Genomic DNA, 24152 nt, shown 5'->3' on the forward strand with positions numbered 1-24152 from the left:
GTGACAGCAGCAGCAGCAGCAGACAGCCTGTATTTAAATCCAAACGTAACCAAAAGGACAGACGTGAACCTCCCAGTCTGACTGAAAGCTATTGAACTCCGTTAAAGTTTGTCTTCATATCCAAACCTGAACTCTAGTAATCCTTCATTATTGCTGATTGACTCTGATTGGAAAATACCTCTCCCTTATCAGTGTTTGATTTCATCACTTGAACACAAAAACAGAAATCCCATCCATTTTCAAAAAACTTGCTTTTGAACATCAAAAGCATTCCTCTGCCTCCTTCATACTGGACCGGTTTTGTATTCTTTCATCTCTGATCATAAAGCCTGCTAACTCTTGTTCATGGCTCGGCCCACAATGAAATTGAAGGTCCATGGGAGCTTTAAATGGTTTATATTGGACATTAAAAAAAAGGAGATGACCAATATTTCAAGTGACACCCCATGTCTCAGAAATTCCTCTGAAAATGCTTTCACGTTGTCATTGTGCAGGACCTTCCAGCATTGTCAGTGTGCATTTATATAAAGTAGCTTTGAGTATTTTTTTATGGACAGTAATCCTTCTGTATCTACACTGAAAGATCATTTTCCTCAAAGCTTAACAGAAGCACATCAGATTTTTCTTCAGGCAGTCCGATTTGATTTCAGGACAGGATTGCACATCTTTTGATCTTGAGACTGCTGCAAATAATGTGAAATGTAATGAAAAATAAATCAGCACAGTGGGTTTGATAATGAGCAGCATACATTGTGCTCGCGTCCACAGCGGCTCATATATTACATGTTGCTCTTTGTAATGAGATTTGGCAGAACTGAGCGTTTCTTAAGGCTCCACGCGGCGGTGAACTCTAATTGTGAAAGACTCTAAAAGGATTATGAGGATGTTCTATTGTCGTTGCCTCTCTCCTCCTGCATGCCTTCTGGTCATGTTTCATGTTTGGCATTTTCAGCACTCTCCCTCCAGGAGGCTGGAGTTTGCAGATTATAGATGAAATCGCACATATCATCCCCCTTTTTCCTGTCATTTATTCATTCTGAAGAGCACGGTGCCACTTGTGTCGGATCATATTAAGGCAGTGATTCATAGCAGGTGACTATCTCTGAAATACCTCTTCACTGACACTTAGCTTCGTGTTGCCAATGTGTGAATTCATATCAAATGACTGAAAATCTGCTTGTTGGCTAAATATTGCTCAGGTTTGCATTTGTACAAACACAGCTATAATCTTAATCGATCATATTTCTGTTGCGATGAGGTGAGTTATGATAACAGAGAAATGTATTAATCCCAAAGAAAATTCTTGTACCACATATTTGTTTTCTAGTAGGTACTGTGTTTATTCTGTTACTGTATTTCTTTCTCAGCAATAGGTCTGATACTTTGTTAAAAAATAAAACTAATAAGTACAAAAAGAAAAAACTATCATGGAAAAATAAGAAGTCATGCTGGCAATGATAGTACTGATAAAGTAATGTTAAACATGATATGATAATACACTGTTGGGCCAAAAAAGTCACACTAATATTTTGTTGGACTTGCTTTAGCTTTGAATATGACACTCATTCACTGTGGCATCATTTCAATAAACTTCTGCAATGTCACAGCATTTATTTCTGTCCAGAGTTGCATTAATTTCTCACCAAGATCTTGTATTGATGATGGGAGAGTCGAATCGCTGCACAAAGTTTTCTCCAGACCATCCCAAACATTCTCAATGGGGTTCAAGTCTGGACTCTGTGGAGGTCAATTCATGTGTGAAAATGATGTCTCATTCTCGATGTGAGCCCCATGAATCCTGGCATCGTCATCTTGGAATATGCTCGTGTCATCAGACCACATGACTGACCACATTTGTTCCTGGAAGATGATGGTTCACCACTATCCTTTAGGTTTTAATGATGTGTTGGATGGTTCTAAACCTGATTTTAGTGGTTTCAGAAATCTCCTTAGTTGTTTTCTTTGCTTGATGCAGACCAATAATTTGAACCTTCTGAGACAGATTAACATCCTTTCCATGACCACAGGATATTTCTTCCGACATGGTTGTTTAAGAAATGAGAAGCTCCTCACTGCATCAACTAGGGTTAAATAAGTTGTTGCAGCTGAAACATATTCATCACTGCAGTAATTATCCAATGGAAGGCTCTTACCTGTTTGCTCAGTTAAATCCAGGTGGCGACTTTTTTTTGGCCAGGCAGTGTATTACATGACACTGAAACTGATTTTGTACAAACTATTCAGAAAGTAATATTGCAGCTGATATTATTGATAGTATTATTGATATTAATGGTCAAATTTAAGTGTCCATTACTCTTAGGGAGGGATGGACTGATTATTAGATGTGATATTCACCATTTTTCGAATTATCAACACTGATTTCATTCTTACTGCAAACATATCACTTCCAATTATTGGTTATCAATCTCTGTCATTACCAGTAACAGAAAAAACATATTGGTTGACCTCTATTCTCGGCTAGTTATTTCAGCTGTTTGAATATTAATTTCATTTCATCCATCAATGAATTTCCTTGACTATTCCAGCTGCTTATGCACTGATTTTAGCTTTGTAATTATGTTAGCCTGCTTTAAATATTTGTGATGTAAAAAATGAAAAAAAGACAGTTAACTCTTTTTTTCAGATATTTCTGTTTTGTCGAATACAGATGATAGCTTGTAAAATCACAGAAACAAAATATTAATTTACATGTTAACCTTAAAAAAAAACAAAAAAACCCCCCAACAGGTCTGTAAATCAGGACCACATCCAATATCTGTATTTTTATAAATAGTGTTTTTTCTTTTACAGTGAGTGGCCATAAAATTACAGCTTTATTGTGTTTAAATCAGATAAAAAATGCTATTGTTTTACAGATATTTGCTAATGTTTTTACCATTTTTTGGTATGTTACAGTATTCCACTTTTAGAATACTTTCTCTGGCAAATTTGGCAGCCAGATTTTTAGAATTTTTTTCACAGATTTTTTAAATAATTTTTTTGTTTATTTACATCATGTTGACTGTTGTCTATCATGAAGCATTTGCATCTTTTGTCTGACTTCAGGCTGCTAACTAATGTTCACACACTCAGTTACAAGATGTGATGTTCAGGTGATAGGTTGGTGTAGATAGTTTGGGCTGATCGATCGCAAAGACAATCATATTGGGATTATTTTCACAGATATTATGATGAGTCACCATTGTAATTGAAATTTTTTGCATTTCTTGTCCACTGGAACAAATATGAGACCACAGAGCAGAAGATGATTTCTGGTCTGTGCCAAACAAGCATGAAGAATCTGATTCATTGTTATCTCTGTAGCACCACAATGCTTCATTTAGAATGGTTTGTCATATTTTACGTTGATCAAGAAGTTGCAGCTCCATTTAGAGCCATATTATGATTGTGATCATATTTCATTGAATTGTTTAGCCCTAACATCCGAATTTTATCTAGCTCCAGCTTTTCCATCCGGCCTCTGCAGAAGTCAGCTAACCCTGGTTGGGATTTACTGTCAGGGTATTTGTGGTCTTTAAGGACTTGTATGTGTTCTTACAGTTGTTGAAGTATGAAAGGTTAATCCTAAATAAGCTGTACTTCAAGGTGCAGAACTGGTTTCTTGCAGGGTTTGTTTTCATCTCCTCCTCTGATGAATCCTGAACATGTATTTTGGGATTCCATTATTTATGATGTTATGTAGGGAGCAAACTGTGTTAAAGATTGTCTCGGGCATGTTTTTCTTTTCCCGTTTTTTTAATTCAGGAGAGTGATCTGAAAATGTCATCCTCTGTTAAAGTCTGCCCCGGGTCTTCACTAACTCTAGCAGAGCGTTAAGAATTAGCAACCTACCAACTGCTGTAGTGACATTGCATATTCTTACCCAGAAGATTTTTCTTTATTCACAATGAAAAGGTGATTGTAGGTCAGATGCTGCGATCATGAATAATCACTCTGGTAACATATTTTCGGTCTAAAAAGAGGAAGGCGGTGATGAATTTACAAGTTGTGATCTCACTGAGGCCTCGTGGAGTTGAACTGGTCAAACCGCTGTTGTGATTTAATTACAGCTCACCCCGGCTTTGACCTTATTGATGTCACCTTGCTCACCGGCAGGGCAGACGAAGACGTCAGTGATTTGTTTTCCAACCTGACTTTATATTGCCAGACTGAATTTCTACAGTAAAAGAGCTTCTCCGACTCAACTTTTCTCTGTATTTGAAGGATAATTTCAGTTTGTGACATTTCTCTCGCCTGCCCTTCTTCTTTACATAAGCATAATTAGCAGTAATGTACTGTATTCCCACTGGAATCTGCACACAGTCAGCCTAGCTGGAGACATCAGAGCTCATTTTCCTGCCTTCTGAGAAAGCCATTTGTTGCTCCTCACTCTTGCACAGTATGAAAAACAGCTTCGACTAAACTAAAAAAAATGCTCCATAATTCGGTGAGTTTGCATCCCATGAAGAGTTAATTTGGCTTCGTCAAAGTTTCTGTTGTGTCATTTCATCTTGCTTTAGTTAGATTTTTTTTAAATTTCTGGCCAACGTGCAGAGAGCACGTTCGACTGTCTGACTGGATGAGGCAGCGTATGTGAACGTATAGGAGCTAGATACGCTTAATTAAGTGCTGCTATCATTTGTGGTTGAGTTGCACTAATGCTTGGCTTAATGATAATCACCTGGAGAAGCAGAAGTCTGTCTGGAAGAAATCTTAAAAAGCTTGTCACATTATAAACTCAGCGGCTGCATCCCTGTCTTTTTATTTGAGCCGGCTTTGTCATCTGACTGTGGGGATGCACAGTATTGGATTGTTGTCAATATTTTCCATCTTAGTTTAGCTGATTGCCGATGCCAGCACTGATACATACATATAATTTTCCCACCTAATTGCAGAGAACATCAGGCCTAGTAGAATTACTGTATTTTTCTGCCTTCTATTGTTGTGATGACCTACTCACTGGTGAACACTTAAAGACAATGCTTTTTATCATGTATGCAATCAGTTAATGGCACTGTTGATGTTTAAGTACAGTGATATTCCTCATGTTGTCAGATAATCCCATCAAAAGACCAAAACCAGCACTGGACTGATCCTACAAACATGTATTGCCAGTGTAGCCAATCTCAATGCACTTTAGTCCGTTCCTTCACCAGCTGCCACAGGTTCTTCTAAAACTTGCATTAAGTAATATGCTTGTTTGTTGAGTTAATCCCACATACACCATCTTGCTACCATTAATAGTTACTAAAACACCAAATCCATGGCTAAAAAATGTACTTTTTGCCATCTATTTTAAAAATTTTTTTACTCTAGGCTGAAAAACTACCCTTTCTGGTTGAAAGTCTTTGATTAGCTGTGGTCAGAAGTGTTAATCCTAAGCCATCGGTTCATGGATGTGTGATGTCTGGAGGTGTCCTGTGGTGTCTAGCACTGGGTGGGTGGATCCTTTGGGTTCTGTAGGTTGCCAGTTAGGGCCTCTGTGGTTCAGACTTGTTCCACCACTTCCTTTGTATGCTTGATTGGATTGGGAGTTTGGAGGCGGGGCCAATGTCTCTTGATCACGTTCCTCGAGCTGTTCCTCAACAGTTTTTGCGATACGACAAGTTGCGTTGTCCTGCTGGTGGAGGGGTGTGTTTCATCTACAACAATGTTTAGGTCAATTTTGAAGTACACCACTGGATGCCAGGATCCAAGGCTTCCCAGCAGAACATTGCATTGTAACGACGTGATTCATGTCATTCACTTTACTTGTCAGTGGTTTTAATTTTGTGGCTGATTAACATACTCTTGTACATCAGTACAACAAGGAAGATTTTCGGTTCTGATGCAGCAGACAGAAAGTATTGAGAATGACTGACATACGCTGGTTTTCATATCATATTGTTGGTAATAAAACTGAGGCTATTGCTATCCCCGTCCTTCCAGTTTTAACTACACATCAAAAAGTAATAAAACAAAGCAATAAAAAAAACTGAAAAATTCAACATTTTTTATTTAATGTGGAATTCCAAATCCAGAATCCACCATCAGTCGTCTTTAAAAAGCAATGAATCTGGACTAAATGGCTTCAGTAAGCAGGTGGGAACAGTGTACTGTGGTGTTTACTGTATAACCTCTTTTAACATTACTGACCATGCACCAGCTGTTGTGTGTGCATTCACATTTCCTGTCCAACAAAAAAGTGTCACCAGTCACATCCAAACACCTCAGGCCCCGCTGGAATAAAAATATCTCGGCACGCTGTCAAGTGGCTGTCCCTCTTGAGACCCAGATGGACGGATAGTTGTTGTACACCTCGGAGCATCATCATGCCGGGCTCTGTGGCCGTAGGACAGGTGTGCTCAGTCAAGCAGGCTGCAACAGTCCCATCATCTCCCTGCACCTCTCCATCATCCCCCACCCTGCGCTGAGAGATGGCAAAACGGACAAATGGGGCAAGAATGGGGATAGAAAAGCAATTTGCCAACTCCATAAATTCCTGTGCCTGTGGTAACTATCCTTGGCCATGGTGACTGCAAGCTATTATTTAGAATCTGGTAACCGATGCTTTCCTATTAACATTAAATGGGTTGGTGTCTGCGGGTTGTCTCCCACGACACGTTTATGCTGGTAATTTACTGCCCAGCACCGCAGGCCTTGCTCTGGGAGCTGCTCTGAGGACCAGCTCGCAGTGTGGCCCCTTGTGGCAAGTCATCCTTAATATGGCAGTATGGGAGGGGGAGAGAGTGGCCGACCAGTCGCTTAATTTACAATCTGTAGGGAGCGTTGTGCTGTACGTCTGCATGTGCTCAGATCTGTGTGTGCAGATAAATTTCTCTCTGTGGTTTGGATGTTAGCTTGTGGTTTTAGTCATGCTGGTAGCATGACTGCAGGGGCAGCAGTATCAGTCGATTGCTTTGCTGAAAATCTCAACAACTGCAGGAGGGATTGCCTTGAAATTTGGTGCAAATATTTGTGGCCCCTTGGGGATGAGTCCTTTTGACTTTGGTGATTCTGACTTTATGTCAGGTGCCACCAGCAGCTCAAATGCGTCATTCACCCAGGTGGCAAATTAAAGGAAAAGCCAGTGTCCTAGTATCACGTGGCCAGAACAGCTTCAGTGTTCCTTAGCATTCATATTAAAACTCTCTGTATCTCTGCTAGAGGGATGAACCCCATTCTTCAAAAAGATATTCGGATTAATTTGGTGTTTTATCGATGTGGTGAAGAACCCCGTCCAACACATCAGTCTAAAACCTCACATAAAGGTTTAATTCGGTTGAGATCTAATGACTGTAAAGGCCGCAGGATATGATCAAACCATTCAGTGACCCCTCATGTCCAGTGTAGGGTCATTATAATCCTGTAAGAAATAAGATTCCCATAAGGACAGAAATTATTCATCAAAGGATAAAGGTGATCACTTAGAAGAAATTTGTATTGATTTGCATTGACTGTTCCCTGTAAATGGACAAATGGACCCAAACCATGCCAGTAAAAGAGAAACCAGATTCACTCAATGAACCAGTCAAGGGTTCAAGCTTTTCCCTTTAATTCATCACTCCTTTGTATCTCAAGCTGTATTTGATATGTATAGGAAAAAAAAAATTGGTAGCAGACATTATTGATCCCTATATGAAGTATATGTTTTTCCTGAAGTCAACACTGCCACACTGCAAAAAAAGAAATTTGAGAGACATTTCTTAGACCACAGAGTGACTAAAGACAGAGAGAGGAGGCTGCATCAGACTGGAAATAGCGCATTTAATTTATCAATAGTCAGTCAAATAAAAATACCAATACCGATAATTGGAAAAATATCAGTCATGATAACCAAACAGGCCAACAATCGGGCTATCCTTACTATCAGCACATCTCAACTATTGGATGGATTGCTTTGTAATTTAATTCAGATATCAATGTCAGGAATTGTTACGTTTTTTGATTCCATGACTTTTCATCTTGTCTAAATTTTAGCCAGTCTAATAATTTGGTTTATGACCAAATAACTGCACATCAATCGGCTCGTCTTCTCATCAGCCTCAGCTGTGCTTTGTCTTACTGCTAATTAACATATGTTATCATGTCAACATGCTAAATAAGATGGCGAACATGGTAAACATTATTAATGCTTAATACCACCATGTTGCCATTGTCACTGTGAGGATGTTGGCATACTAAGTACGGCCCACGAGCATTGCTCTAGACTCTCCGTGTTGTTTCCTGGTGAAGATAAGATGAAAAAATCCAAACAGAGAAAGAGATCAGACCCCAGTATGACTATGAGGCAGCAGCACGGTGAGCTCAAGATGTGAAGGTGATATCTTAATCCTCTCATCCTCTCCGCTAGAGATGCTGGCTTTGGTTGCTTTTTTGCTTTTTATCTGCATTTGTCAGCATGTAGGACAGGGGTTTCACTAAATGTTCACTGCCGGTACATTTCTTTTTTTACTCTAAATAGCACTAAATTTTCTTCTTCTGACACCAGCACCTTAGAACAGATGAATGCTAAATATCTGCTAAACATTGCAGATGACAGACTTATGCCTGATTAAAGCTGAAATACATTTATTACCAAATCCCCTATCGTTGTCCAGTGATCACTGCAATAATTTCATGGTTTATTCCAATGAAAAAGTATCATTTAAATGCAAGTGCGCTTCTAATCTGTTCAAATGGACTCAAATATTCATCTCCTCAGGATGGGTCTTCAGCCTGTAGTAGACATTCTGGTCAATAGCTTTACTTCAGCAGTCTCCTCCAGCTGCTACCCTCCAGTTGGAGTTAATTGCACTTCTGCATTGAGTTCATTATACAGTAGTCCTTGTAGCTGCTGCTGAGTTTGTTTCTTTGATTGCAGTTTCTTTTCCAAACTCTGCTGAATAACTTAAAGGCTTCCTCACTGTTTCCAGTAAGTTTTATTTTCAAGTAGACCAATCACTCTCATGTCAGCTGTGGATAGTGGTAACATGACGTCTGCCCTCCACTGGTCGCACTCCATCCTCTGCACATCTTCTAATTCAAGCAGACATGTTGTAATGTTTTGACCTTGGTTCATCTTGGCTCATGTCATGAAATTCATAAAGCACATTGTTGTTACGATGGATGGGTATTGTGGAGCCCATTTTATGAAATTTGTAACATGCAGGCGAGGAGTCCTGGCTGCAGACTGCTGAGCTCAATGCTAAACATTTAATCCCATCCACTGCGATTTTTATTAGTTTCAATCATTAGGTTAGACTTTGATTTGTAATTCACAAAATTAAAAGGACCTACCTCTATATATTACTTAGCCAACAAGGCCAGAAGTCATCTTCCATCGAGTTTAAATCATTTTTACTGCTTTGTTTTCATCCAAAGGGGAGCGTGGCCACAGCATAGAGCCTCATATCAAGACTGTGCTGGAACATGACTAAAGTACATTTAATCTAATACTGTACTTGCATACTCATTTGTGGTCCTTGTTCTGTACCTTCTACTAAAACTGTGGGTGTGTACCGCTACCCATACGTCCATAATGTATAGTGTGCCAGAAGAAGATTCAGAATGTCCAGTGGAAGTCACATGTGTCTCGCAGATATACAGTATAAGCAATACGGTCAAAGGTTATAGTGCAATGTTGGGATGAAGTGGTATGTCCTAATTGTATGCATACTGCTTGCAACAGTAGCTGTAGTACGTACGGAAAGTAAAAAGAAAAGCATGTGATTTTGAATGTCAGGGATTAGGTATTTGAGGTGAGAAAATCTCAGATTTCTTACACTAAATGTCCCACATTGTTGTCAATTAAAGACCCAACAGTTTATAAAGTAACTACAATTAGCTCAGCCTTAAAGTTCTATAGCCATAGGAGGCAAATTACACATTAATGCAGCAGTAACATGACAAACATCACATGTAATAGCAAAGCACTGATAAGAAATATTTTTCTAGCAGAATGAGTACTTATCGTTTTCATACTTTAAGTAAAAGGTCCTAATAACACTCACAAACTTTTACTTCTGTAATGTTTTAAATGCAGAGCATGTTAAGTTCAGTAGTTTTAAAGTATGTGTTCCATAAAGCATCCTGAGAAAAGTGGGGATTAAATGAACCTAATGAATCAGTCGTTCCATAAAGTTCTGTTCAAGTTTACGGAATCAGATGGACTTAACTCGATACTTTCATATAGTCGAGTTGAACTCCATGTGTGCTATACTTACAAGTTGACTTTCTATTAAATTCAGTTTTTGGACAGATGCTAGGCAATAAAGTGAGATTGTATGGTAACATGAGAGAGACTTGGTCGTAAAATCTTGGCTTTTCTGTTGGGTTCATATTACAGGAACTCTGGTTGAACAACAACTCATAGACCCAAATTAGCCTCAAAGTAAGTCAGACTAACTGAAATAAGCCCAGCTTTTTGGTGCATTATGGAACAGACTGTGTACTCAATGCTCACAGAAAAACTTAAATTCTCAGTTATTGTTAAAACTTGCCTTCAGTTGACAGTTAAACCAATCATATTACTGCTGATGGGATTACACATTAGATGTTTGGGACATTAGTTCTGCCTCATTCTGTAGGCTGCAGAGATACCTGATGCACACTGCAACTTGAGAATTTCTTCTCTTGGTTTAATTTTGGCACTTTTAACTTATTCAAATGTGTGCGACCTGAGCATGAGGACAGGCAGTGACTGTAGAAGTTGTGAATTTATCTGTGATTTGTGAACAAAATAGGATTCTGTTGCCATTTGCGATCTGCATGTAAGTAGTGCTTTTGTGAAACTGGCCTCTTGCCCACACATCAGTCACAGCTGAGTTTTTTCTTCTTTCTTTTGTCTTTTATCTCTTATTTTTAGATTCAGGAAATGGGATCGACTGACTTTGGTGACAGTCATTTCCCATCATTTTGCAGACATAATGGCGTATTTATGGCAATTTGAAATCCCTCCTTGCCATACACAAGGTGATGAACTCATTAGAAATGACTCCTGATTGTCCCCCTCCCCAGTTTCACCTTCAGGCTGTGGAAGACAGAAAAACTGTGTTAGAGAGCATTTCTCTCACACTTCCGCAAAGCAGAAATGATGTCTGTCTTTGAAGTCAACATTTTCTGTGTGTTCTTCTCCAGTAGTTGATCTTTGAGGCTGTGGTTTATAAGGTTGAAGAAGCAAAATGTGGAAATAATGTGCAGACAAATGAAACATTTTGATGACCACATATACATTCAAAAACTCTTCTTTTAAAAGCAATTTTTGTGATTGCAGTAAGTGATCTTTTTCGTAATTCTGGATGAAGGGAAATTATTATGTACAGGTTACTAATATGAATCCATTCCTTTTAGATCTGGGTGTTATTTTCAGTTTTCATCAATATTCCCATTTGTTATAATAATATTTTACTCACCTCCACCATGCACACTGCAGACACAGGGACTCTGCTAATTACAGTTCTAGAGCGGTGGCCATTAGTGCAAACATCACAACCCTGTCATTTCGACAACAAAATAAATCCTCCAGTGCCACAATTAAATTGCTATTTTATAAATTTTTTTCATGGTGCAGGCCTGGCTGACTCACTTAGCTGCAAATTCTCCTGAAGTAGATGCAGGACGATCTATATATCGTATTCTTCGCCTCCTCTTTAGATCATTCAGGTTCAAATAACTACGAGTGGTCATCAGAGTGAAATGATCTACAAGCATCCTTGTGTATCGCCTTCTTTACCAATCAGCTCTGTATTGCACACAGTAATTTGAGCTTAAATGAGACACACATAATAAAGCCGTTTGCGGCGCTGAATATGTTCACTGAGTCGTTCTGACTGTTGAACTGGAAGTGGAGCTGTGATGCAACTGAGAACATTACTTTCATTTTCAGCTGCCTGGTGAAACTCTCCTCAGCGTAATGAGGCTGAAAGACAAACCACATGTTATAACTGGACTTGTTCAAACACCAAAAGTCTTTCTGAGCTTGAGCAGATTTTAATCATATTGTTCTCAAAAGTTATTTATAGATTAAGGATTATCCAGAAAGGATTTGAACGATGTGTTGTCGGACCAAGTTGGAAGGCGAAGGAGTTCATGGCTTTTCTTGATGGCCGCAGTCAGTGTGGGGATAACTGCACACGTTTTCAGACAGGCATTCAAAGTGTTGCACTTGATTGTACACGCAAATGTAATAGAGACTGAAAAACAGTACAGTGCAGGTGGTGGCGATGGCTCACAGAACATGTGATGTGGAGTGGGCATTCAGGATCCAGAAAACAACAATTTATTTGTCACAAATGATGATGGATAGGTGGATGAATGGGTTTTCATACATGAAGGAGATATCAGATGCACACAAAGTGAATAGTAACAGATCAAATCATACTGTCAGCCCCGGCAAAATGTTGAATGAATGAAATAAAATGGGCTGATTTTACTCAAGCCTACCTAATTTATGCATCCATGGACTATCTTTCCATTTCTATTGTCTTCAACGTTTTAAACATAGGACTCCAATGCACTGCAAAACTGACAACAGACACTTATTACTGTTCTCTGAGCAGCAGCAGGTCAAAGGGCTGGTGTTATATTGTGAAATTTTAATTGGGTGGTTGTAATTTCAGCTCAGGCGAGGCACTTCAACTCGAGACTTTAGGAGAAATAGTGGGCAAAGTATGTTTTTTGGTAATGCCATTGACTAAGAAACTGTATTTAATGTTGATCTCATGTGGTTTGAGGTCGGGATCAGTTAGTCACAGATACCGATCCAGTGTATGGTTTAAGGTGCTACAATTATTTTTTTAAAAGGAATATAATGAATGGAACGCAGCTGACACTCTTTATGCAGAACTTTCCTTTAAAAAAAATCAACCTTTATGTAAGTTCCATGTTGATTTACCTGCCTCATTATTATAAGTAGTCAGAATAAAGCTGAAGCCATTTGCCCTAAGCAACGGATCCGAGCTTCAGTTCCTGGCTGACTGAACCATTTGTTCCATGCCATTCCCCCAAACTTTCCCACTGTTCCTTCTTGTCAAATTAAGGCTAAAAAGCCCCAAAGATAAATCATGAAAAGGATAAAGGCAAAGCTATGGAAAGAAAGCCCAGACTGAAAAAGAAAAGTCATTCATGTTATTGAATATTTATGCAAAGTTGAAACTTTTCTGTAGGTAATGCAATTTCAAAATGACAACCTATTTCCACAAGTTACTTCAGGACAGGTTTCCTCTGACAGAAACTATTACATAACATAAAAATCCATATTTTCCTTCTTTGTATTACTTTCAGTTCCATCTTAGCAGCAGACAACCTTCTATTGGTGTGCTGAGTATCGTGTCTGTGTGTGTTCATTATTTCATTTTAATAACAAGACTTCATACATTGGCAGAATAGGAACTCATTTATAATAATTACTACGTTCCCAAGACCCCAAAGAACAACGTGGGTCAACTTAGCTGTAATGGGAAGCTTGTTTTGTTGTGTATTAGCGTGTGTGTGTGTGTGTATTTGCCTGCTTGTATTATTAGGAAATTATGCATAATTTGTATTTGAACACAGTTTAAATGTTATTCATTTGTTGTGATCTGACTCTTTTCAGTCTTCTGCTGCATTGACAGCTGTTGTTCACACAGTTTCTTAGAGTTCATGACCTCACATTGTACAGCGTTTAATACATAATAAAGCCAAACTCCTTTATCTTGATGAAATCGCTTCGAAATCACGCTTGACTCTCTGCAACTGTGTTTCACCTTGAAAATAATTACTCCTCTGTAAATCTGTGATTACCTGATTAGTTTAATGTTTTGTGTAGCTGCTGATTGCTCCCAGTTAGAATATTTTGTTCAAAAGCTACAGAACAAGAATTAGCTCTGAACGACTCGGGGATTTTAAAACCCTCTGCCCTCACGTCGTTACACAAAGCAAATTAAATGCGGTTTCCTGCTAAAATGAATCAGAAAATAACCTAATGACTGTCCACATTATTCACAGACCAGAGACTCGTGTGGCTCCTCCTGCTGAAGCTTAATTGAGCACCATGGGAATGCTTCTTTTTACTGACTGATGAAACAGGAATTTGACTTCTCCTCAGACAATAGAGCACCAGTGTCTGTATCGCATTTCAAGCAGAAAGGGGGCAGAACAATGCAAATTTTGCATGTGTGCGTTCATGTTTGTGTACGTTTGTGTGTGCCGGCCAGGTCGATACAGCTCTGCATTCAGAGATCCAAGATCATTTCTCAAAGCTGCGTTTTTTTCCGTCTAGGAGGCTAATGGCAGTCTCTTAGGCTTTATGATTTATCAAACAGAAAAGGTCACTACGGCAAGCTGCAATTAATTCTGTCTGCTTTTATTTGCCGCTGCTCCGGAGTGCTCGCTGCATTTATGACACATGTCATTACATGGGCTGTCTTCTTCAGGATGGGAACACAGGAGGGTATTTATATGAAATAACGCCCTTCTATATCAGGCCTCTCTGTACTTATTGCTCAATTGCATCAACTATGATGAGTGGTATGTCGAGCTTTAATTCACTAAATATAAAGCAGAGCAGAGAAAAGGAAAGAAAAATAACAGTTGAAAGAAGGCGTTTGGTCAGCGGTAAACACAAGGCGTCAAAGGGCATCCTCACTGATCTGTGTTTCTGGACTTGAAATGGAATTTATGAATGTTTCCATTTAATTAAATGTCTGAATCGGCTGGCAGATTTAAAAGGAATGTTATCCTTAAAAAAAAAAAAAAAAAATCACCAAAATTACATTATTCACCAGGGCCAGAAAATGTACAAAGAGAAAGAATAGCTGGATTTTCAGCCCTCTGACAATCTTTGAATAAATCGTGTGTGAGTTGCAGTTCTGTCAGGAAATTTCACCAGATTTAAATTTACAATTGTGTTATTTCATCAAATAGCTTTAGTCTACACAAGTGATTAAAAAATCTGCCAAAACTAAATCATTTGCTCTCCTTACGGCAGCTGTCAGGGCATAGTTCTCTCAGCTGTGGCCAAAAGTCGTGTGACAGAATCCAGGAACTTTTTGGGAGAGCAGCAGACTGTGTAGTAAAGCAGTAAAACATGCAGAGCCATGTGGTTGTTTGATAATTTAGACCTTTTGGTGGTCACAAGAAAATTCTTCAGTCTCTCCCATTCGCTGGGAACAAGCGTTGAACCAATTTCAAATCAAAATTGCAATTTGAAACAATACAATCAGCAACTAGCAAAGACTGCAGTTTAGAATTTGTTATTCAGCACGTCTGACGATTCCCTGATCTATTACCAGACTGTACCAAACAGAATGTTGAACCAAAGCCTGACTTTTAAAAAATAGATAGAATAGATTTAAATCAAATTGCAGTATCTGTCAGAAAAAATCACAGAAGCATATTTTCTCCAAATCTCTCAGCTCTGCTGGGAGCCACAAATGTCTGTACAAAGTGTTTCTGTTAATCCGTCCACTACTTGTTGAGATATTTCAGTCTAAAGTGGTCGAGCTGCCGACTGCCTGGCAAACACTCCATCCCCACAGCCATGCCAGCATCATGGCTAAAAGTGGCACATATTCTGTGGTGAGTACAAAAAATATATATTTATATGTGTGCACATAAACACAATTAAAAAATAAACAAAAGCAACAACTAAACAGCTGTGCTTAGCTAAACCGCTGAATAAGTCATGAGAGTTTCTCTGTGAGATGGAAAGACTGGTTTTTAAGGAATAATTTCTGTGTTTAAAGAATCGCTTGACTTAAATAAATGTTCATACACAAAAGTCAAGCAAATAAACTGCATGTTGTGGATTCCCCCCCTCAGCGAATCCAACAGCTCCTTCTCATTTTACCGTTCTGTCTTTCTGATGGCAAAGACTTTCCATTTTAGATTAGGCACCTTGCCTTAGGCAGTGTTTATTTTTGTGATGTTTGTGCTGTAGAAATAGCTTGCATAAAGGGAAATCTCAAGTTATTTCCATAAGTTTCACAAAGCTGGGTTATAATCCCTCATGATTAATGCCCAAATCATTTTCTGTGCCTCTTGGCTGTGTTTTGAACATAAATAGTCTTGCTTCTGCACTTTAAGCATCTCATCAATCTGTCTTGTGCACTGATAGCCACATCACTTAGTTCCTATGGAAACTGCAGTGTTAAGAGTTCAAACTTATTGCTATGCAGAGCAATCCAATAGTGGGTGAAATGTTATAATATTGCAGAACTCCTTGCACAGGTAGACGGTGTTCTTTGTGAATAATCCTGCTTTTAGGCATAGGGCAGCGGGTCCCAGCCAGCATTTTTCTCTCCGTGCTCCTTTCCCAATGATCCAAGAGCTGTGTAATAGACTTTAATTAAAGTAAAATGATTCAGATGTTTGATTGTTTTCTGGCTTGACCTTTCAGATTCTCTCCAGTCAGGGCGACCTTTCCGTATGCCAGTAGACGCTGCTGTAAGCCATTGCTCTTAATATATAAAATCATAGATTCTCGTTCACGTGACCAGATTTGCTTTTTGTGAGTATGTCAGTGAGATCAGCGTGTACTCGTCAGTGTTGCTCATACAACAGATTCCAGGTTGAGGGAGTTTTCTGGCTGGCTCTTTGCACTCGACGCCTCGGCGGCTGTATCAGCACCAGGGCAAGATGTATAGTATGAGAGGAAATGCTGATGGTGCCTGGTCTTTATTTTTAGAGTCAATCTCCTGTTGCTGCTCAGTCTTAGCGAGGAGGCGGTGAGTCATATTAAAACCAATGAATGTGAACTGCCAAACCCCTATGGTGTGATAGGAACCTTGCATCTCCCGACTACATTGTTTGGTGGTATTAAACACTGTCTTATTCCCACCAGATACAATATGCTGCTTTGATCGGTGCGGCTCTGGCTGTTGGATTCTGTGATGGTGTTTTTGCTTCGGCGTGACTCCGGTCGAGGACTGAATTATTTGGTGTGATTTGGCTTTCTGCTTCATAAATCAGTCAGAACAGGATGTTTGCTGAACGCTTCATACACCCACTCAGTCATCAAGCAGCACCTTCTTATTTCTCTTATTGAGGCATATTTGCTGCAGCTAAGTGGTTGAAAAGATGCGTGTTATGTATTTGAACACATTCAATGTGCATGAATTTAGTAGACTTGACTTCCATTTAAAAAAGTTTCAGTTTTTAATGAGTTATAGGAAAGTGCCATTCTGAGTTTCAACAAAGTAAAACTAAACACTGGTAGAGAAATAAGAAAAAAAAATTAATGAATGGGTCACGCTACTCATATAAATATTCATTATTTTGCTTTTATTAGGGATAATTATGCACTACGTTCTGAAACTCAGAGTTAGCTATGACTTCAATTTGTTTTTTCTCTCTCTCTTTAAATATATATATATATATATATATATATATATATATATATATATATATATATATATATATATATATATATATATATATATATATATATATATATATATATATATATATATATAGTGAAACTTCTGATGTCCACATTTTCAACATTTTTGGGAAATCTTTGAACATTTTTTGATGGAAAAAAAGAAATGTGAATGTTCTTAAAGAAATAAGAAAAAGTTTTACTGATATATATGTAATCACTTTAGATATTTTTAGGATTTTTTTTGAAGATTTTTACTCATTTTTGAGAATATTTACAAGAATTTTCTTGCCAAATTTGGGGGATTTTTTTTTTAAAATAAAACTTTTAAGGGAAACTTTTAAGAAATTATTGGAATTTTCTTCCTGAAGGCTTTGCAAATTTTCAGAAATTTGGGGAATTTTTTTTGCTGAATTTTTGGATTTTTTTTCAGACAAGGAAACAATATTTTTGGTGCCCCTAAATGAGGACAACAGGAGGGTTAACCCTAGTTGATGCAGTGAGGAACTTCTCATTTCTTAAACAACCATGTCGGAAGAAATATCCTGTGGTCATGGAAAGGATGTTAATCTGTCTCAGAAGGGTCAAATTAGTGGCCTGAAATAAGCAAAGAAAGCAACTAAGGAGATTTCTGAAACCACTAAAATCAGGTTTAGAACCGTCCAATGCATCATTAAAATCTGAAGGATAGGGGTGAACCATCATCTTCCAGGAACAAATGTGGTCGGTCATGTGGTCTGATGAGTCCAGATTTACCCTGTTCCAGAGTGATGGGGGCATCAGGGTAAGAAGAGAGGCGGATGAAGTGATGAACTCATCATGGCTAGTATCTACAAATCTGTGGGGGTTCAGGTTATGATCTGGGGTTGGTCAGGTTCAGCAACATTATGTTCCCAAAGAATGAGGTCAGCTGACTACCTGAATATACTGAATGACCAGGTCTTTCCATCAGTGGAGTTTATCTTCCCTGATGACATGAACATGTTCCAATATGACGATGCCAGGTTTCATGGGGCTCACATTGTGAATGAGTGGATCAGGGAGAATGAGACGTCATTTTCACACATGGATTAGCCTCCACAGAGTCCAGACTTGAACCCCATTGAGAATCTTTGGGATGTTCTGGAGAAGACTTTGTGCAGCAGTCCAACTCTCCCATCATCAGTATAAGATCTTGGTGAAAAATGAATGCATCTCTAGACAGAAATAAATGCTGTGACATTGCAGAAGCTTATTGAAATGATGCCACAGTGAATGAATGTCATACTCAAAGCTAAAGGAAGTCCAACAAAATATTAGTGTGTGACTTTTTTTTTGGCCAGGCAGTGTATTTATAAATATATGAGGCAGAACTAAAAGTGTGCAGAACTTGATATTAACAGTTTCTTTTTTCAGTGTGCACATTTATAGACAAAGCTCACTGAGTTATATTGATGTAGAAGATCATTTCAAGGCAAAGCAGTGCAAGTTTATTTGTATAGCACATTTCATAGAACGTGCTTTACATAATACATTAAGTGTTTAAAGGAAATAAAAGCAGCATAAAAGCATTAAAATGCAAATTAGAAGAAGCAAAAATAAAAGATGTAAAAGCTCAAGCACAGAAAAGCTCAAATCAGAATTTATAGAAGAAGTCAATGTGGAATATTAATTAAAAACAGTGGTAGCTGGTAGGGCTACAGTTTGGGCATATCTAAGCTGTAGGTGAAGCTTATTAAACGTGATGCTTGCTTTCTATGCAGATTTATGGCTGTTTATTAGTATTTGAACATCTGAAACCTACTCTTGACATGTCTTCGGTCATCTGATCACAGATGGACGCTACTATTACACTACTGGCATGACAGGGAGCAGATGGAAATGGTTGGTGTAAATACTGAGGAGGAGGCTGGGAAATGAGGAACAGAAGAGTGGTGGGTGGGAGTCAGGTGACTGGAGCTGGTGGGGAAGTCTGACAGCGTCTAGTGGAACACCCAGAGGCAACCTTGGGGTGAGAGACAAAGCTGAAATAATTTATACTATAGGCCCTTTAGGGTTGTTACATTAAAATCCTTTCAATTGTAATCATTTAAATAAAACAAACTGACTTCAGGAACCAGTGTCGGTCCCGTTTTGCTCCTACAACCCCACTGACATGTTCGTCACATGCTGCTTACTGTGTGTTTTACGACCGACGTAGAGATTTGGAGATGTGGTGATCACATTACATGATGCCTGTCTGACCACCAGGCCTAGCATCTTGTGTCTTTCTTTGTTTTTCTTTATGGGTATTGTTTAGCTTCAGGTCACAGAGTGAGAAAAATCATTTCAAATTCTTGAATTCCAGTGTCCTGTCCTCCTCATCCCCTCCAGGGGTGGCCAGCACTCAGGAAAAAAATTTGCATGAACAGACGGAAGGAAAATATCAAGCCAGAATTCTGTCTTGACATCCTGATATAAATAAATTACAGATAAGGTGGACCACTTGCATTTTTACAGTTTAGTCTGCTAATGTTTGACATGCTTTCTGAACTTTTTCGGCTTCAGATAAACCGCCTCCTCATCCTCCCGGCAGTTAGGAGGAGGGTTTGATGATTATTTAGAACGAGGCATCTTGCTAGAAGCAAAGACACGGAAGCTTCGGAAAGATTCAAACCACCGTTTGTAGTTTCACACTAAAAAGTCTGAAAAGTTTTCAAAAGATTCGATCCTTGAATTGATTCGACTTTGGACAAAACCAAAATGAACAAACATGGTTTGCTGGACACTTTGTATTTAATCGTACATGAAGTGAGACGAGCCTGCTCCTACAGAGATGTAGTCTGTGAAATGCTTTTTAAATGTTGAAGACATTCATTGTCTTTGAGTTGGAGACTGCTGGAAGACAGATCTGCAAGCTCTGAGGGATTTTCTTAAATATTTGCACACTGCCTGTTATTTACACACTGAGTGCTTTAACTTACACCGGAGTTATGAATTTATTAATCTGAGCTGGTTATGCAACTATTTGTCAGTGCTGATTGAAATTACAGGGAGCAGTTGGGAAACACTCTACAGTAGCTCAAACTCTGGTAATTATGCAGCCGGCACAGTGAGCAGGACTCGTGTTAGTTTTTAAGACTTGGCTTGTGACAGAAAATGCTTCAATTAAACTGTTTGATGAACGTGAACTGGAGGGCTCAATGTGTTAAGAGAAAACTGCAGTTTTAGACTAGAGAATAATTTCAGAAGACATTTCGAAAACGCAGTCCAAGCTGCTGCAATTTTAAACAACCTGTTCTAATTTTTAATTAATTAATTTTTTAAGAGAATATTATTTCTGAACAGATACATTTGACTGTAAAAATTGTTTTCAGATTCATTATGAGTCACATACAAGGGCATAAACACAAATCAGTTATAGTCATGCGCACCAAAAGTTTCATCAGTTCCTAATGTTCCAGCGAATTTCGCTGGATTTTGGTTGATTTTTTTGTGTGAATGTTCTTAAAGTAAATATTAGAAGTTTTACTGATATACATGTAATCACTTTAGATATTTTTAGGATTTTTTTTGAAGATTTTTACTCATTTTTTGAAAATATTTACAAGAATTTTCTTGCCAAATGTGGGGTATTTAAAAAAAAAAAAAATCAAACTGTTAAGGGAAACTTTTAAAGAATTATTGGAATTTTCTTCCTGGAGGTTTTGCAAATTTTCTGAAATATGCGGAATTTTTTTTGCTGAATTTCTGGATTTTTTTCAGACACAAAAACAATATTTTTTGGTGCCCGTAAATGAAGACAACAGGAGGGTTAATAGCTTAGCAATTGCAATGCTAGAATTAGCAGAATAGCTCAGTTTTCTTATTTAAAATTCCTCAGATCTGAGCATCACCACCTGCCTCTGCAGTGACCATTTTACACCAAGTAGTTTTACAGGCTTTCATCCCTGGGATTCACAGATAATCTGCTGTTACTGGTGAATGGGGCCGAACTGAATGTCTCCCTCTCGGTCTTTATCCTCTTGATTCTCCAGTCTCACGGACATCTGGTGCTTTCTTCAGCAGTACATGTACATCCATGAGTGTAGGCTCCCCTATGTGGTTAGTTTATTGTAGCAGCTAACTCAGTCTCAAAGTGATAAAAAAAACCAGTCCAGCATCTACAGTCTGATTTCACTCTGTCAGCATGATTAGTACGATTCATTTGCTGCTGGTGTAAAAGATAAAGATGAAGACACAGAACACTGCCAATTTTTTTTTTTCACAATTAGGAAATAAAATGTTATGCCATTGGCTAATAACAGTTAAATGTGATTTGAAAAACTCAGAACACTTTTTAAAAAATGCTTTACTTGGACTTCAATATGGTGTTAGTCAATTCTGTGCTGTTTTTAAGGGACTGATATACTGGATGTATTACCTTGTCATGAGTAATAGGAATGATTCACTTTGCTCTGCTGGAGGCCCTAACTTTAGCTCCCCCTGTTTAGCATTTATAAGTATCATATGAACATTAGCGTGCTATTTTATAGTATGATAAGCTCTTTCATAAACACTGTAAGTCTGGATACACAGGGTTGTTACTGCCTCAGAATGGGCCTTTGGGAGTGAATAAACAATCATGACCAGTGCAGTAAAGTTAAAGCAATGAATCTTATTTTCCTTATTTGACTATTCTCCGGATTTCCTTGTTATTTCTGACCATTTGATAAACAAAAAAAGTGTCTATTATGCTTGAATAAATGAAACCCCAAAAAACAAAACTGGTTAAAAATTGAACGGCTATATCAGCCTCAGTTCTTATCATTTTGGCGCTGGTGGTGTTCCTTTGGGAATGGATAAAACCTCTTTGGGAGGGTGCCAGCGGTTCCTCAGTGCAGGAAAAACCCTGCATATAGCTGCGTAAACCAACACTGTAGTGTGATATATGCATTTAATAAATGTCTGTCTGCTGCTTAGTGTTACCAGCTGAGCACCTCTTGGCTCTACCTTGATGCTTGACAGACAAATATGTGGTATTGATCCTCTCACCTGACTCTATACAAGAAGGAAAATAAGTACATTTCAAAAATGTCAAACTGTTCTGTAGCAGCTATGCCTAAAACAATGCAAAGAGAAAGAAAGCTGCAAATAATGAGACGCAGCTGTATAAGACAAAAAATAGCCCATTCCTTTGTGTTTGACAGGTTTAATTTGTGTCATAAATGAGCTGCAAATGATGCTGACAATTACAGCTCATTTAGAAAAGTGCAAAACAAAGCATAACTTCTTCACATGTCAGAAAATCACTTTTAAAATACTATTTCTTATTTGTAAGTTGCTAATGGTTGATGACAAAAATACAGTTATGATCCTCCTCTGTACATCAACACACTGACACATGATCTAATGATTGTTCTCACAATCAAATACAGACATGAAGAAGCTGCTTTTAGCCACGACGCTGCACAGATCTCTAGCAAACTTCTGGAAGATTTGACACCTACCTCAGTTCTCCTCAGTAACCTTTTTGCCTTTAATTAAAGTCTGGTTTTAGACTGTAGATTCTTTTCTCTAACTTCTTCAAACTTTCTTTCTCTTTGACTTTTTCTGCTGTTTAGTTAATGTTGTATCATTTATTCTGTCTTCTAGTCTTCCTGTCTTCTGTAAAGTACTTTGGATGATAAAATGTGCTGTATAAGTTCCTGCCTCATAGGGTTGCAACCAGTGATTGTTTTCATTGTTGCTTAATCTGTCAGTTGTTTTCTAAATTTATTGATTAGTTGTTTGGTCTGTAAAATATCAGAAAATGGTGAAAAAAGGTGATCAGTGTTTCCCAAAGTTCCAGGTGACGTCCTCGAATGACTTGTTTTGTCCACTAACTAAATATTTTACGTTTACTGTCATAGAAAAGTAAAACAGAGCAGAATTATTCTCATTTAAGAAGCTAAAATCAGAGAATTTGTATTTTTTTTTCCCATTAGAACATTGCTTAAGCTGATTATTAGGTTGTCAGAATTGTTTGAATAAATAATTTATTTTAATAGTTGACAACTAATCGATTAAGTGTTGCAGCTTTACTGCCTCGTGTTACATGTGAACCCACATGAACTCTGAGGAAACATTGAATATTGACACAATCAGCCCTGATCGGGTCAAACGGGATTTTTTTCTGTCACGTGAAGGTGCAACCTGCTGAGATCAGTTACTGGTTAAGATAAAGTATTTGGCCTCAACTCGGTGTCTAACAGGAGGAACAAATAGAGCACTTCATAGAGTCATTTGTTCCTAGAGCTCAGTCTATATGTAAATGAGCCTGACAAATGAAAGACACCAACTTTCTATTGCTGCATAGATCAACCAACAATGTTTAATCAGCTGAGTGCTGCTGTGATGCAGAAAGATGGATGGATAGGTGACAATTTGAAGCAGGTGCTGAGGTAGAAAGACAGTGACCCCAGCAGCATCTGACTGTTTATCTGCAGCTATCTTGGATGCCATTATTCTGAATGCCAGCCTCGCCTTCGCTGCGTACTCCAGAGTCTGATTGCGTCTTCCATAGATACGGCCTCAACATCAAAACTTATCTCTGGGATTCAGACTGGCAGTCCTTATTCCTGTGCTCTTTCATGCTCTTATTCAACACACAGGAGATTTGGCGAGGCTCGTTTCACTCTTTAATATGGACCTGAGGGGAAATTCAAAGAAACAGGCTGAGGTCTTTTTATTCTCATCATTTGAGTGAGGGATAGTTTGCGCCCGAGTGTGCATCATCTGTGGAAACAGAAGAAAGAAGAAAAGGATACAAAGAAGAAAAGACCGAGGGACAATCCTGGAATTATGCTGCTCAGGAGATGAGCGAGTGTTGCTTCCTGCATGTGGGACTGCATGTGTC

General features: G+C 38.4%; 1 protein-coding gene across 1 annotated transcript in view; it reads left to right on the forward strand.

Moving 5' to 3' along the window:
- drp2 (dystrophin related protein 2) overlaps nucleotides 1–24152 on the forward strand; it is a 182836-nt gene that overhangs the window by 1103 nt on the left and 157581 nt on the right. The gene's annotated exons all lie outside the window — the stretch shown is intronic.

The sequence above is a fragment of the Amphiprion ocellaris genome, chromosome 13 (assembly GCF_022539595.1).
Source record: "Amphiprion ocellaris isolate individual 3 ecotype Okinawa chromosome 13, ASM2253959v1, whole genome shotgun sequence".
NCBI lineage: Eukaryota > Metazoa > Chordata > Actinopteri > Pomacentridae > Amphiprion > Amphiprion ocellaris.